The sequence below is a fragment of the Melozone crissalis genome, unplaced genomic scaffold (genome assembly GCF_028551555.1).
Source record: "Melozone crissalis strain CALT ecotype California unplaced genomic scaffold, PUWL_Pcris_2 ptg000002l_1, whole genome shotgun sequence".
Lineage (NCBI taxonomy): Eukaryota > Metazoa > Chordata > Aves > Passeriformes > Passerellidae > Melozone > Melozone crissalis.
The window spans coordinates 13,185,916-13,202,363 of record NW_026535780.1 but is presented as its reverse complement, the minus strand read 5'-3'; positions in this window follow the sequence as shown (position 1 = coordinate 13,202,363).

The following is a 16,448-nucleotide window of genomic DNA, read 5'->3' as shown; positions in this document are numbered from 1 at the left end:
GTTTGTACAGTAATCTACACTTGGTGGAAACTCTGCATAATTGTCTTACTGTACTTGCATAGAATTTCAAAATTTGGCATCAAATCAAATTTAGGGAGGCCATTGTTTCTTTTCCACTTACTTAGATGTCTTAGTGATATTCTATTAGACAGCAATATAAAATCAAAGCAACAGTTAGAAAATTAGAGAGGCACTTGTCAAAGGCTGTTAGTGTAGGAAAAATTAGCATAACAAATATCTTTAAGAGCTGCTCTTTAAAATTACAACTTTCAATTCATATCTAGCATTATAGATGAATTACCTTGTTGAACACCTACCAGCCTTGTTGGGCACAGTGAGGACACCTGAGCACCTGAAAACGGGCTGGAGTCCATGTGAGTGACATGTGTTGATTGGTTCTCTTAATCCTGAGCAGGCTTCTTGTTGTGCACCTAAATATGGACATATGTATCTAATTTTAAGCCTCGGGGTCTGAAGGGCAGTTAAATATGTTTCTGCTTGAAAATGACACTTTGTATATCAATAATAATCCACAAAGTTGAGATCTGCCAGAGGGGAAAAAAAATGAAATGACCTGGTCATGCTGAAGACATTAATATCTCCAGATTTGCTTTAGGACTAGAGCCCTCACATGAACAATATTCTACAAATGATGAAGTGATGCTTTGCCAACAGACACCAGATGGTTGTTAAATGACAGATGAGAGTCTACATTGGATAGAGTCAACAAACCAGGCTGTAACATATGTAAAACTAGTAATCCATATGCAAGTTTCAGAGACTAAGAGCTCACTGGTGATTATAAAAAGTTAGTTCAAAATCATTGCATTTTCAAGATTTACTTTGTCTCAGCATTTTACTGGTTGAAACCATGTCTTTATCACTTACCTGCTAGTGGTAAGTGCCAATAGCCTCACGTGTGATGAGAGAGAGAACTGAGTTGTCTGATGAGGAAAGGGCTTGTCTTTTTACTTTGTCCTCTCAGTAAATGAAAGGAGGATCATCCTATTGACTCACATGGGAATTCTGATTGATATTGCAAGAGATGATGACTTATCAGCATTTTCATGTGGCTGGTAATCAGAATAAGGCACAGAATCACAATACTTGGGCATGCTGATCTGCTGCTTCATGGGTTGTTGGTAAAAAAGGTACAAAAACAACATTTTCATTTTTAAAGTATATATTTCTGGCAGATATTAGTGGAAAGAAAAGAAAATTAGTCTTCATTTTTAAATTCAAACAATATTTTATTTGATTAAGTTGCTTTAGCAGCAGGAGATATTACCTAGGAAGATGTATTTTTATTTATGCAAGAGGTAAATTTTGTTATTAGTTAAAAGTTCTTTTGCAGATATAAGACCCAATCAGGAGCTGAAAAAATGTCAAGAAAGGATTTTTCCACTGTGAAAAAGTATTTGGTTTATTTTTTTCATTTTTCTTATCAGTAGGAGGTCATAAAAACTGTTTCCTTTTGCAGCATTCTGAATATGATTTTGTGTTTTAACTGTTGTTGAAATCTTTATCTGAAAACAAGCTTGTGAAATTTCTTATTTTTCAGTTACATCTTTCAGCTTTGCTCTGGGGTTTTAAATACCAGCTGAGGTGCAAGTCAAAAATCTATGCATACGGGATGGTTTCTAATATTCCAGAAATTAATATCTGTGTTCCATTTCAACAGAAGATTAAAAAGGCTCTTAAAGACTGCCTTGTCCAAAGAAAGCATATAAGTAATTAATTGTTTCTACCAGAACCCTGGTGAGTGAAGAGAAAATTGTAATGACTGACAATATTGCACAGAATATGAAAATCATATTCTGGTTTTGACAGTGGAACCCCCAGGCCTTTTCTGCTTTATTTCCAGATTGATTCAAAGTCCATTGAATTTTGATTGACATTTTTTATTGTGTAGTTTAGAAACAGGAGTGTGCAAAATATTTTTGTTTTATACATTTATTAATATTGACTGAATTTACACATGCATGTGAGTATGTGAATTTGAGGTGGGATATAGCTTTAGAGTGCTTTTCATCTCTGTATTGATGGTGAATTCTTTTACAGCCTTTTCTTATAAAGTGCTCATGTGTGAAAATATAATTCTTGCTGTTCTTTCATTTATACCTGATAGTATTTCTTACCTGTTCTGGGCCCAAGAAGCTTGGTACAGTACTGTAGGGAGGACAGAATAATGATCCCAATTAATAATAGATAAGAAAAAGATAATAAAGAATGGGGTAAGAACATGACATTGACCTTAATCCTTAAACTGCAAGGTGACCTCTCTGTACACCAAGTGAAAGCTCTCGAGGAGTATAAGCCTGTAGATTTTATGTTTGTTTTTCTGCACTGTGTTAGTAAACTGGAACAGACAAATTAGGATCTCAGGAACTGGAAGAGGCTGAGAATTTAGATAAGTATGGTATAGCTTTCTTTGTCACTGCCTGTGTCCTTTGTTGTCATCACAGTTGTCATCATACTCTGGGGTGTAGGTAGTGTCACCAGCACATGCCAGCAGTTTAGTAACAACAGGTGTGTAAGGAAATGTCCCAAATTCTCATGCACCATTGCAAATGTAAAGATGAGTCACGTGTGGCAAGGCCCAAGAGGATACCTGGTTGGTATGAATATCACAGCAGAGGATAAGGATGCTTCTTGCTGACATTATATAAACACACATCAGCTGAGACTGATGTTAACACTTTTCCTCCTGGCTGTATAATATCAAGCTTCTGTGACAGGTATAAATATACACAGAACATTTACATATATGTTCCAGATCTAACTTTCAGTAGAGGGAAAATGTGGCATCAGAAAATGAAACAAACCAGCTGAATACAGCAAAATTCTAGGATAGTTCTGGGAGACATGAAGAAAATTATTTTGGAAAGAATGTCTACTTCACTTTGGTAAAAACTGGGAAACCTTGGATCTTTATAGCAGTTTTCAGAGTGAATACCAAAGTCATGGGGAAAATCCACAAGAACATCTTACTACAGCAGTGTGGACAATACTTCAGCACAGGCAGAAATTAATGCTCAGTATCAACCTGGTCAAGGAAATGAACACATCTATTCACTTCTGAAACTCTACTTTACAACATGTAAGTTGTAAGTATGTCTCAGTAAATGATCTCACTCCTAATTTGTCTCATCATGGGGACAAAAATATTTATTAAATCAGTGGAGTTGGGTGACCATAAAGATCTATCAAGGTGCCTAACATTCCATAAACAAGGCAGAAGTATCTAAGTCTGTATTTCTTTAAGATTTTAAAAAATGTGTTCTTGTATTATTAGCGCAAGCTTCTTAATTTCTTGATTTTTAAATGCAGAGTTAAGTGGAAAGTCAAAATTATGTTTTCATTTACTTTCAACTTGACATCTAAAAAGCTTTAATGTGACTTTGAAAATAATTAGAAATGTGCCACTCACTGATAGTGGCAGAGATCATGAAAAGTGACTAAACCACATTTTTAACAACCGTTGCACAGTCCTGCATGCAGAAATGTGAAAAACTCTTCACCTCAGCTCAAAACTGAGTGTATACAATCATGCTTTATTTACCCCACTGTACAGCAGCTGAACACTCCCTCCATTTCCAGCAAGGCAGGGTGCTGGGAACACCAGTGCTCTCCTTGCTCCTGGTTTTTGTGTAATGCTGCATGCCAGGCAGAAGCAGCAGTTCAGAAGAAAGCCGATTTGCTAATGTGCTCCACCAAGGATAAATCAGCTACCTATAAATAGTCAGAAAATGAAATATGCAGCTGCATTTTTAGATGGCCACAACCTGGTCAAATATAACTGGATTTTGTATAAAAAAATATACTTTTCCTCTACAAAGCGCCATTCCTTTGAAACACAGACAGGCATGCAAGCATACGTTTCAAGCATGTACCCAAATAATCCTTCGGAAATCTTTTAATGTTTCTTTGATATGGGAAAATTTGCCTTAAATTCAATCTTACTGAACAGCTTTTGCTGAAATTATGAAAATTAAATATATCTTCAGAAAAATGTATATGCATAGAAATTCTATCCTGAAATGTAGCAGAGGTCTTATCAGGTGAAGAAATGTCTTAGAATGGAAGGTGTCAGCACTTTCTACCTGCTGCCCTTATCATAAACACAATTAAGTAATGTTGCAGCTCTAGAAATGTTAGTGTTTGCAAAGTACAAGGGAGCATGTTGCAAGTACAAAACCTGATAGTCAACTACCAACAACCACTGCTATCAGGTACTTGCAGCAGGAAGCTGCATATGGATTATTACACTTACAAGATACCACCCAAAGTCTGGTAGGCACAGCATAGATAAAACAGAAATAAAAACGTTTCCTGGTTTGACAGCAATTTTTCCAAGATATATCCTGTAATTTTCCTGTCTTCCAGTTTAGGCAGAGGAGAACATAGGAAGGTATGTATCTGCTATAATAAAAAGTTTTCTTTGTTCATGGTTCTTTGCTATTAGTTCATCCCTGATGATCTGAAGGAAAATTGCACAGGGAAAACTCAGGCTGAATGCTACTTTGCTCAAATCGTGGTGTTCTGACTGGGAAATGTGACAAATATGTAGTTTCTGAAAACTAAAAAGGGTAGTTAACTGCTTTTTTTCATTTTGAAGTAATAAAAGAGTTACTTTGTTTAACATTTTTCTGAACACAGATCAGGATATTTTAAGCTGTTAAAGCGTTTGGGTTTTTCTCCTTTATACCACTTATTCCTAGCAAAAACTACAGTCTCAGGATGCTAAATCATTTCATTTCCTTCCTAGGATATTTTGTAATAATTATTTGATGTGATGAATAATGTTTGTAAAGGCTTCCTCATCTCAAAAAACAACCCCAACAACCCAAAAACCTCACCCTGCATACATTTTCTAAATTGCTTGCCATTAGAACAGATATAATATAATATATAATATATAATATATAATATATAATATATAATACAATATATATGTTGGATAAGGGTTTCATAGACTTTAACCTCTTTTGGAGGTTTAGATTTTTAGTTAACCTTTCCTGTTTCATTAAACAGATAGCTCTATTGCTACTGCAAAAATTACATGGTTTATTTTTGGTGAGCTTTATTTTCTTGGTTGGTTATTTTTTTAGAAGCCTCAGTTTCTTACTTATTTACAGATATTTTCATCAGTTACTCAGTTATAATGGTTAGCTCTGTAGTGATAGATCACAAGTTCATACCTCAGAATCAAGAGCAGGCTTATTTACAGCAGCACAAATCTTAACATGAATTAATTAATACACAATACTCTAAATATTTTGGTTTTTTAAACATGAAATAAATACTACAAAAAATTAATTAAATTCTAGTTTTGAGGAAAAGAAGCTAAATTTTGGGAGACAAAAGAAAACAGTAACGTATGTAAAGTAAATACTAATTTAGATATATTTAGAAAAACACAAGTCTTAAAGAATGGTGCTTAAATATGCAATAGTATTCCTTCAAAGCTTTATTTAATATATGTTCACTTGCATTTTGTTAATTAGGGTATTGTCAAATAATTTCTCTTGACATAATATAACTACTACAGAGTATTCCCCAAAATATTAGCTGAAAATATTGAGTATTTAATTTAATTAATTAGTTTAATTATCTCTGTTTAAAAAAATACCTCCGTAGAATATATCTAATGAAATCAGTAAATTAATAGACAAGAAACACATGCACATTGGATTCATTACTCTTCTCAATATGTGAAATACTGATGTATTACAAATATTTTGTGAATTCAGTCACAAAATGAAGGTACTTAAAATGATACCTGTCATAATATTAATTACAAACTTGATCAAAAGAATTCCTAATAGAAATTTTCTCCAATTCTCCTGAATAACTCTTCCAGTGTATTTGGTTTGTTCTGCTGCTAACAACATCTTGCCATTTACTTGGACTAAACAGGAGACACACAAATGACTTCAATAATTTTTAAAGTTTTTCAGAAAAAAAAAATCTGTACTAAGTTTTAAAGAGACCATTTAAAAAATAATTCTGAAAAATGTGTTCTATTAATTATTCTCTGAGAAATATATCCAATAGTTAAAAATTTTAACTAATTAAAAATTTTAACATAAGTACTTATATTATTTCCTTGTCAGAAAATAATACTATTCTAGTAGAATTCTATTCTAAAGATTTCTGTGACGAGCACTGGTGTCACAGAATTATTCAGTACATGGTATAGTCTTATAATATGCTTCACTGGAGTATGCACCTCCACTTGAATTCCACTTTTAGATTATATTTTTGTGGGCAAAGTCAAAACACAGAGACAATGACCTATGATTTTTAGGGTTTTTCCCAAGGAAGAGAATGGTCTAAATATCCTTCATTAAGCTTCTTGTAATATTTATTGCTTTGATCAATTTCACTTTAATGTTGCTTTCTACTGTTTCTTCAAGTCTTATAGAGAACCTTTTTCTACTAATTCACAGACTTATTCCACACACCTTTCTACTAAATTCCAAATCACCTTTTACTCTTTTGCTGCTTTAATGTCTGATCAATTTTATAGAGAAGTTTAGGGACTTAACAGAAGCAAGGTTATTTTGATGTTCAGTAGAGTCAGAGGAAAAGAAAACAGATCTGCAGAAGTACATGGTTTCAGTGTAAACTGCAGGTGTTCAGATTACACTTCAGAACTCAGCTGAAGAAACTAATTCAGTGTTCAGAGGACTTTGAGGAGGACCTCAGAGGCCAGTTTTTGTAATTATCTTATTCTACTTTAATGACAATATGAAATGCATAGGTATGAGTTGGGAACTTCTAAAAATTAAAACTATTTCCATGGACAGTTTCTAAATAAATTAATGAGGGATAAAATATGGTATATATAAATTTCTAAAAGAGATATCAACTGGATTCAAACTGCAAGTTTTAAAACTAGGAAATTTCTAGTAGTTAATCATAGAATAGTAGAATATCCTGAGTTGGAAGTGATCCACAAGGATGACGAATGTCCAGTTCCTGGCTCTGCAATATTTCATGATGCACAGCACCATCCCCAAGAGTCACACCATGTGCCTGAGAGTGTTGTCTAAGCACTTAAACTCTCTCAAGCTTGGTGCTCTGAACACCTCCCTGGCAAGGCTCTTTCAGTGTCCAACTCCCCTCTGGGGGAAGAATATTTTCTAAAATCCAACCTAAACCTCCCCTGACAGAGCTTTAATGAGAATCCGTAATCCTGAGATGTATCACCTTTTCTAGTCCAAAGTCCTGACTAAAGATCGCATCTAACTTTAGCACTGAAAAATATTAAATGACAGCACTTTGCTGGGTCCTTAAGTCTGTTGATTAAGTCTTATTTATATATTCAGCCAGGAACTGCAGGGTTCATTTTTTTGACTTTTCAGTTATTCATGGGGTTTTTTTCATGGAGGAGGAGGAGGAGTTCTGCCCAGAAATTTATCTTTCAGTGGAGCTTCAATATTTGATTGTTTTCCATGTACTAGAAGGATTTCTAATATATTTTTCTCCTGTGCAGATGAATAAAAGCAGGATATTGTCCTTGCAAGATATCACCTTTTCTGAGTGCTATATCAACACTGTCATTTTTCTTTCCTATGATAAAAGCAGTTAATGCAATGTTGTCTGTCAGGAAACTGCCGAAATTGCTTGTGAATAGAAAAGAAAATAGCTTTGTTATTTGTAGAACAGTCTTGCACATTAGAAAGATGTCCTCTTCAGCCTCTGTTGCTTTGCTTGTATTTTTTTTTTCCATTTTCTTTCTTTTTCCTAAACAATGCATTTTTCTGGATGACATTAATTTTTGTTTTACTGCTTTCTTTGCATAAGGATAAAACTAATAATTGCTTCCATATGCATTAAGTAATTCACTTCCATTACAAGTTTTTGGAAGTAACATATAGACAGTTTTCAAGGAAAATTCTGACATGAAGTTTGGGAGAACGGAAATAATATTACTTTTCTTTCCTCACACCTTTCTTGCTACTGAAAAAAAATGATGAAGAATTCTAGAAAAAAATTTCTCAAAGAAAAATAAATGAGAAATGGGAAAGATAGCACCTAAAATTATCTCCTAGGCTTTAAGTGATCATGAGGCAGCAGTTAATCAAAAGAAGGATCAAAATTAAAATTAGATTTCATTGTATCATTCTCTGTAAAAGGGAATTTAAAAAAAATTAACAAAAACCCCAAGCAAACAAAACAAAACAAAACCACAGTAGAATTCTATGTAAATACTTTAAAATTTTCTGGCCTATTATGGATAGATTAAGTATGATGTCAAATAGTATTGTAATTTATTAATTCTAATTATATTCAACAAATCCAGCAAAACCCAACAAAATGAACAAGAGAATAAAAACATAAAGAAATAAACAACATAATGGAAAAAGTTAAATCAAAACCAAAGGGGATTTACCCCAACTCTTATAGCTCAAAAATAAAATTAATTTTTCCATGATTTTCATAATTAATGAGGAAAAGTCTTTTCTAAACTCTAAATTCAAGTATTGTAGCTCAGACATGCTTATTTCTTAAAGTAAAAAGGCAAGCTGAACACACTGCTTGGGATGAAGACAACTGCTAGTGAACTCCATTTGTAAATACTATGAAAAAATATCTCAAATTATTCCTATAATTATTCTAATTATCAAAATTAGCCTCTAATTATTATAAGATGCAGATTTTTTAAAGTTTTTATAAAAATTAATCTTAATTTTAAGGACAGCTTAATTCACGCTGTCCTTTGACAAAATAAAGTATAAAATTTCTTCCAAAAATGTGTGTATATTGTGCTGTTAAAGAATTATTCACTTTCTGCTCATGAATGTCTGAAGATTCAAGGTTGTCCCCGAAGAATATTTATTTTAAATAAAAATTCCTATTTATCAAAAATGGCAGTTGCTAGAAATGCCCCTTGTATTTGAAGGTAGCAATTTATATTGCAAGAAAGACCATGGTTTCTCTCTCAAGAAAAAGCAACACACAACAGCCAAAATAGACACCATCATTTTCATGATGTTCTAAAAACCCAGAAGAGAGAAATAAAAAAAAAAATATTTTTGCCTTTGAAAGTGTTTGGTTAAGTAAAAAAGCAATGAGAGGTTTCTGTCTTCACAGAGTTAGTAATATAATCTGCTGGCTAGATAAAAGTTTTTTTAATATCTTACTATTATAATAATTAATATTATTGCTAGGATGTTGCAAGTCATTGAGATGTACTAATGAAGATATTAATTTATCAGAAGATCAAATGGAATTGATGTATCTCCCTTATTGTACATAGATCAGCTAGTTGACTTCTCTGTTTTTCAGAAATGTTTTGATTTGAAACTACAGTATTTTTGAGGCAATAAAAGCACAATATGATTGCCACAGACTTGATGAAACACTAAAAAATACAAAATGAGTGTGATACCAGAAAAGTGAGTGATACTGTGCTGGAAGCAAATTGCTAATGGAATTGAGTAAGTACCCATGTGATATTGTCATCCTTCACCTTGCCACAAAAAAATATAATCTTCTCAAAATTGTTACAGAAAAATAAATAAATAAAATAATAATAAAAAGAACCCAAAACACAGAAAATGAGGGCTCCATTTTTAAAAGAAATGAGGAAGAAAATTCAGTACCTGAAATCAGACAAAGTATAAGTTGTATTGGAGTTAAATAGATATTAAATATTTCTTACACTCTATATTTTGGAAACATCTTTATCTCATTATAACTTTTTATGTATTAGCCTAGCCCAAATTTCTTTTCAAAATTAGCAAAAATCAAAGTAATATTTCTTAATGCATATTGTTTAAACTGTTATGAATAATGTAGGTGTAGGGTTTTTGCAAATTTTTCTTTAGGTCTCAATACAACCATGAAATATTGACACTCAAGGTTAAGACATCACACTCAGTGCTTCCTACCACCATATCCCATAATACAATTTCTTGTGAAACAAGCCACATTAAGGGCAGACAAACAGCTCACTCATATCCAAACCTACATACCCATACATTGCAAGGAGCACTTTTGTTTAGCATTTCTAGCAGAATTTATTATCACTACCGCATAATTTGTACATCCTCTTTAACATTGCAGAAGTCTACTGTGTGTCCCTGTGTATCCCTTTCATCTTCTTATGAAAAACAGTTGATTGATGGTTTTGGAAAGAAAACGCAAGTCAGCCATTAAGTTAAGGGTAGGATCAGCTCTCACACTGTGCACCAACCAACAATTTTTTGTCATCAGCCTGGAGGTCACATTTCAGACTAGTAGTAAATAGTTCTGAAGAGACACCTCTAAAAGACTGGTACCTCTGGGGAAGGGAAAAGCCAAGAATATACCAAAACTGTAGCTTCACTTAAGCCACCCCCCTTCATGCATTGTCTCCTAAAACATGATTGTTCCGACCATGTGTTTAATCCTAGCACAATGTGCCTTTTCAGAACAAAGTTTTGAGCTTCAGAAGGAAAGTTGAACAGCAAATGTTACTCAAGCTACACAATATTTTGAAGATTAAAATATCTACCAGTTTACTGCAAGATCTGCTAATCATGTCCTGCCTTGTTACCTCCCAACAAGAAGAATTAAACAGTCTTGCAGTGGAGCGAGCGGTCGCACACTGAAACAAACATTAACAGGACTTTCAGTCAGTTATCCATCTACATAAATTTTTCTAGAATATTTCCAGGCTGTTGTTAGGAAAAATTTGAACCCAATTAACTAACTTCTATACCTCTAAATATTTTATGTATAATTGAAATAAAAATGTTTTCATATGAGTAAAAATCACAGAAAGCCTTTCTAGAGAATATTCTAGAAATATTCTAGATAAATTTATCCTAGCAAGGATATATTTAGTTACCCAAAGCACTTCCAGGGAAAGCTGATAAGCGCTGTCTTGACTTTTAGTTTAAAAGTTTTCAATGTCCTTCATCCTTGAATTAAGTCCATGCAGTCAAGAGTCTTCAAAAGGTCATCTTGTTGCTATGGCCTCTATAGTTTGGGTTGATGGATTTTTGTTTGGGTTTTTTTTGTCTGTTTACTGGCTTATTGGGGGGTTTCTGGTGTTTTGGGTTTTTGGGTTTTTTTTGGTTTTGTTTTTGGTTTTTTGTGGTTTTTTTTGTACTTAATTCTACAATCATTTCCTTTTTCTTCCTTTCCCTTGGAGGTGCAGTGATCTGGATTCATGGAGCAGATTCCCTTCTTTCTGCCTACATGTCCTCTGACATTACAACCCCACAGGCTGCAGGGCATTTCCAGGGGAAAGGCTGAACTCTGCAATGGTTCCTGTGAAGTGAGAGCCAGCAGCAGTGACAGCAAAGCACACAGACATGTTCTCTGTGCTGACCAGTCCCTGGCCTTTGCAGAAACATGTAGTACTTATGCAGCAAGATGTGGATGAAAAAAAGGTGCAAGGAGGCCATTTATCACAATGCAAATATTTTCTACCCCCTACCTCCCAGCAATCAGTTCAGTATTCATAAAGCAGAATCTGTGAAACTTGCTCCTGAGGGAACTGGTTGATATTGTTGCCAAGCCACTCTCAATCATATTGGAAAAGACATGGTGATATTTAAAAAGGGGAGAAAGGAAAATCCAGGGAACGACAAAGCTGTGAGCCTCACCTCTGTGACTGGGAATATCATGGAATAGATCCTTCTAGAAGATAAGATAAGGCATATAAAAGCCATGGAGGGATGTTGAAAGCGAAGGGAGAAGACCCATCTTGTTGTTCTTTGATCAGCGCCGACTCTGATTTATTGACCAAATCAGCCACTTTATATAACAGTGTTAATTAACTTCATGCATATTGCAAAATTCGAGCTCACGATAGGTTACAGACAAAACTCTAACCCCTCCTTTTGTTTTACAATACCTGTGGTTTGTTTATTGAAAACAGGACCAGCGTTCTCACTGCGATATGAAAAGTTCTCAAAACCTTCATATCTGTTCCCAAAGCAGCTATCTGTTCCCAGAGAGCCCAAGGACAGAATGTTTTGCCTGTTATGGGAAGACTGTCTGAGAATCTTATTGTTTATAAAGTGGTGCTTGAGAGCCTAATTATTTACAGAACGAAGCCTGGGAAATGCTGTTTTACAGCTACCTTTTTTTTCTTTTCCCTCAGCTGTATACCTTCATGGCCTCTTTCTTTTAACCATGCTTGAACCAGACTCTCTTCAGAGGGAATTTAAGGTAGCTGGAATGGCTTTAAAATTTGCGCCTGACCAATCTGGTGGCTCTCTGTGATGGAGATGGCAATGGCTGACAAAAGAAAGACTGATTGATGTCATGTATCTAGAATTCTGTAAAGTTTTTGATAAGATTTCACATGACATACTTATCTCAAAATTGCAGTGACAGGGATTCAATAAATGGTGAATTGGCTTGATGAATGAAGCCAGAGAGTTGTGGTCAATGGGTCCATTTCCAGTTGGAAATATGCACCAAGGCTCTGGAAATTTCCTCAAGGCTCTGCCCTGGGACCGGTGCTCTTCACTGTCTTCATCAAGGACACACAGTGAGACCGAGGCACCCCCAGCAAGTCTGCAGACAGCACAAGGCTGGACAAGTGAAGAATGGAAGAAAAGGTTGGCATCTATAGGGACCTGGACAAACATGAGAAGTGGGCCTGTGGAAATCTCATTAAGTTCAACAAGTCCAAGTACAGTGTGATAAGTCTGGATTGGAGCATTCCCAAACATGAGTACAGGCTGGGAGTTTAGTCATTGCTTTTTAAGCATTCCTTTTGTTTCAATCATTGTACAAAAGAAATTGCAAGATATGGAAAGAGAAGCTTGTACATTCCAACTGATGAATGCGCTAAATAAAAAGATATTCCATTTCATATTGAATATTAACTGCAAAGTTAACCACTGAAGTAATTATTTTCAGTCTGTCTGAATAAATGTAGATATAGATAAACAATGTCCTTTTAAAGGAAACTAAATAAAGTGTCTATTCAGCTGTGGAAATAATTTCTGCATGTAGTGTATAAGTTTGTACAATCACATCTGCACATTATAAGGACAGCATATATTTTTCCCATTCTAGACTATTTATATTCTATACAGCCATTAAATACTGGTTGGATCTCTGGTTTAAGAAAGCCATGGGACACTTATAAATAACTAAGAATATAAATTTATAGATTTGTGACTGTGCACTTTATAGTTGCATAGGGTTCCTAAGTCTTGAATGTTTATTTGAGAGGTTCAACGTTTTAACTACTTTTTTTTACCACAATCTGAAAAGAGTCATCCTGCCTGACACTCTTTGAGATATTAAGAAAGATTTATGTTCACCTGCTTTGAAACATAATATATTCCCTCTTATTATGGAAATAAGATTCTTTTGTATCATTCTAGCAAAAATATTTCCATAGAAAGTGATAATTAGGATAAATTATATTTGAAAAACTTGACTTTCATTTCATGGAGTGAGCAATAAAAGAAGCAGTGTGACTATATTCTTACATTTGCAGTAATTTAAGATGATGATTTCAGGGCCTTCTTTTATTTTGAAGCTGTCTCAGAATCTAACTCAATTGTTAAGATGAGACATTGCTGTATAATTCAAGAGGCAGTGATAATTCCAGTTAATTATCATATAGATTCATTAGGAGCTTGTATGTGATTCTGAATATATAAATCTCAACTCATTGTAAATCCAAAGAAGATATTTTTGTTATAATAAATATCCATACATATGCTATGTATTCCTAATAGCTTCTATGATTATGACAAAAAATGATAATTTTTTATGTTGTTATAGTGTCAGTCACAATCAAATGTCAGCAATACTAGGTGCTGCTAAAAATCACAAGTTCACCAAATGAGAACCTGAGAGCTCAAACTGAAGCAGTTGCATTTCTGGTGGCAGCAAAAATATTTCACACTTCGTGGAGCAATGTCACTGACAATCACATCCTTTGATAACTGGGTTATGACTTAAAAAGACTGAGTGGACTTTAGGCTCCACTACCTTTGTCCCTAGATATTGAAATTAATTGGTCCTGAGTCTTCTTTCTTCCTTTCTTGTTTTGTGCATTGTTTCTTTGCTTATGGTGTGCTAAATCCACACATCATTAAAATAATTTGTGCCTCATGTAAGTAAATTGCTAAAACTTGGGCATTTAACATATAGGCAAACATAGTTGTATTTAAGGCATTTTTATGTTTGTGTTTCTTAATGATCTTTCTCTATCCCTTTTCTCTGTCTATTCCTTCTCTCTCTCTTTAGTCATAAAAGCAAAAATAAGGGAAATAAATAAGAGTATCTAAATGGCCTCACAAATAAGAGAAGCCAAGAGTAAGACATTTTTCACCAAAATAAAGTATTTAAATTAATTCAGGATGTGATTTTATGTGAGAGGGAGATTAGGTTACATTTTGTACTTTGCACTCTTTGTCTTTCATCACTGCTGATTGACGTTTTGCTTTTGCTGTGCCACATCAATGACGAAGTGTTGGAGACAGGAACTGCATGCAGACCTTATCCTGGAATACTCCCTGGTTCAAAATGCCCTTTGAGTTCAATGGCGTGCCCAAGCACCAATACAAATATTCAGCAAGAACCCATATATTTACCGAATAAATATAATATCCCTGTTTTCTAAGCCAAAATGGGAAATGCTATATTACAGCATGAATACTATCTGGGGTACCTCTGCTTTCTGTTCAAGCTGACTACTTCTGGGTAGACAAAAACAGATGTACAGAATAAAGGGAAGGGAAAAGAGTATTGCTGCCCTGAGCCTCAATAGGTTTTTTATATTATTTTTAAACTGCCTCTTGAAGTTTCATGCTGTATCAAGGAACACTTAACCTTTTTTCCCCCAAACAGAAGTTCTTCTTTTTTTTTTTTTTATTTTTGTTGTCCTTTCCCCTGTAGTTTCTAACAGTATTTTAGGTTTTCAGGGGAAATATCTGGTCTAAAAGAAGCCGCAAAAGAATGTAGAAAAACTGCATTATTGTGCTTTGGCCAGCTACATTAGGACTTTCAACAATGCAAGCAATGGTGTTCCATTTTGTTCACCTTAAGTTTATTAGTTCTTTTTTTTCGTTTCTTTTAAAGTGATGATACATTTCTTGACTCTCTGGTGAGACTGAGTGCTGCCTCTTGTCCTTTCCTCAAACAGAATTTCTTCAGAAGAGCTGTGCTCTCATCATTCCAGCAACTCCTTATTTTCTGTCACTAAAAAGAAATAAGTTTTTCATAGAGGTAGTGTAAATATTCAGTAATTATGAGTATTCATCTAAAGCCATAATGCCTTTAGATGTTCAGAGAACTTTATCAAAGCTTATTCTTTAAAAGTTAAAAATATAACTGCTGACGATCTGCTATGTGAAAACCAAACTAGAAGGAGATGAGAATGTCCCTGAGGAAAGATGTCACCAGATGTGGCTTTGCTACACAAACCGTCATGAGGTCCAAACTTCTCCTTAGAGAACAAGGAATAACAAATTCCAGGAAAACAAGCCCAACTGAAATACTTCATATTTATAATCCAAATGGCAATGGTAACAATACTTTAATAAAAATGACATAATATTAAGTAAAGCTTTCACTTCCCATGGGAAAACAGTAAGATAGAAGAACCACGGTATCTGCTTTTCTGTCTAAGCTTCACGTGGCTTTTCGATATATGAAATGCTGTAGGCTATGTCGTGGTGATGCAGGGCAGTGATGGTGGTTGCTGTGGAGTGTGGTTTGTGGTGGTGGTGGGAGGGAGGCTTTTTGGTCACTTTTGGTTTGGGTCTATGTTCTTTTTAACCTCTGGAAATAATGGAGCAATAGAGACACCTACTGGTATTTTTGCAACATTGAAAATTAATAAGTCTCTTGGGAAAACACTAAAATATTTAGTGTCTATTATACTATTTTGCTTCCTATTACAAGTCTTGAGATTTTAAAAAAAGAACATGAATATTGGGAATAAAAAAAGTCATTGTTCACAATAAATTAATAATCTTCCACATATGGAATATCCTCCTGAAATTCCTATTTTTTGATCAGAATATATTAGTGAATTCTTAATGACATTAGACTTACTTTAGATTAAGAGAATATAATAATTTTATTTCTTAATGTGTAATTTGAATGACAGGTGATCAAATATATGTTGAGCATAGTGTGGAATAAGCTCATTATAATAACCTTAGACTCTTTTGGCCACCTAATGCATTCTCCATTTTTTCCAGTTACTGACATAAGTTTTGAAACTAGCATCAAAATCCTGAATTTTCCTTTCATTCTTGGGGGGAAAAAAAAAAAAAGCATACTTACATAATTATTGTCTGCTTCTATTTCCCTTTATGATGTTACTGACAGTTCTTGAGGGAAAGAGCTCAGTTTTTTACAAGAACAGTTTTCTGAAAGATGTGGATAAATACCATATTGAAAGAGCCTGAAAAAAATGTTAGATGTTTCATAAGCAACTGGTGGCTTTCATTTAACAGAGACAGAAA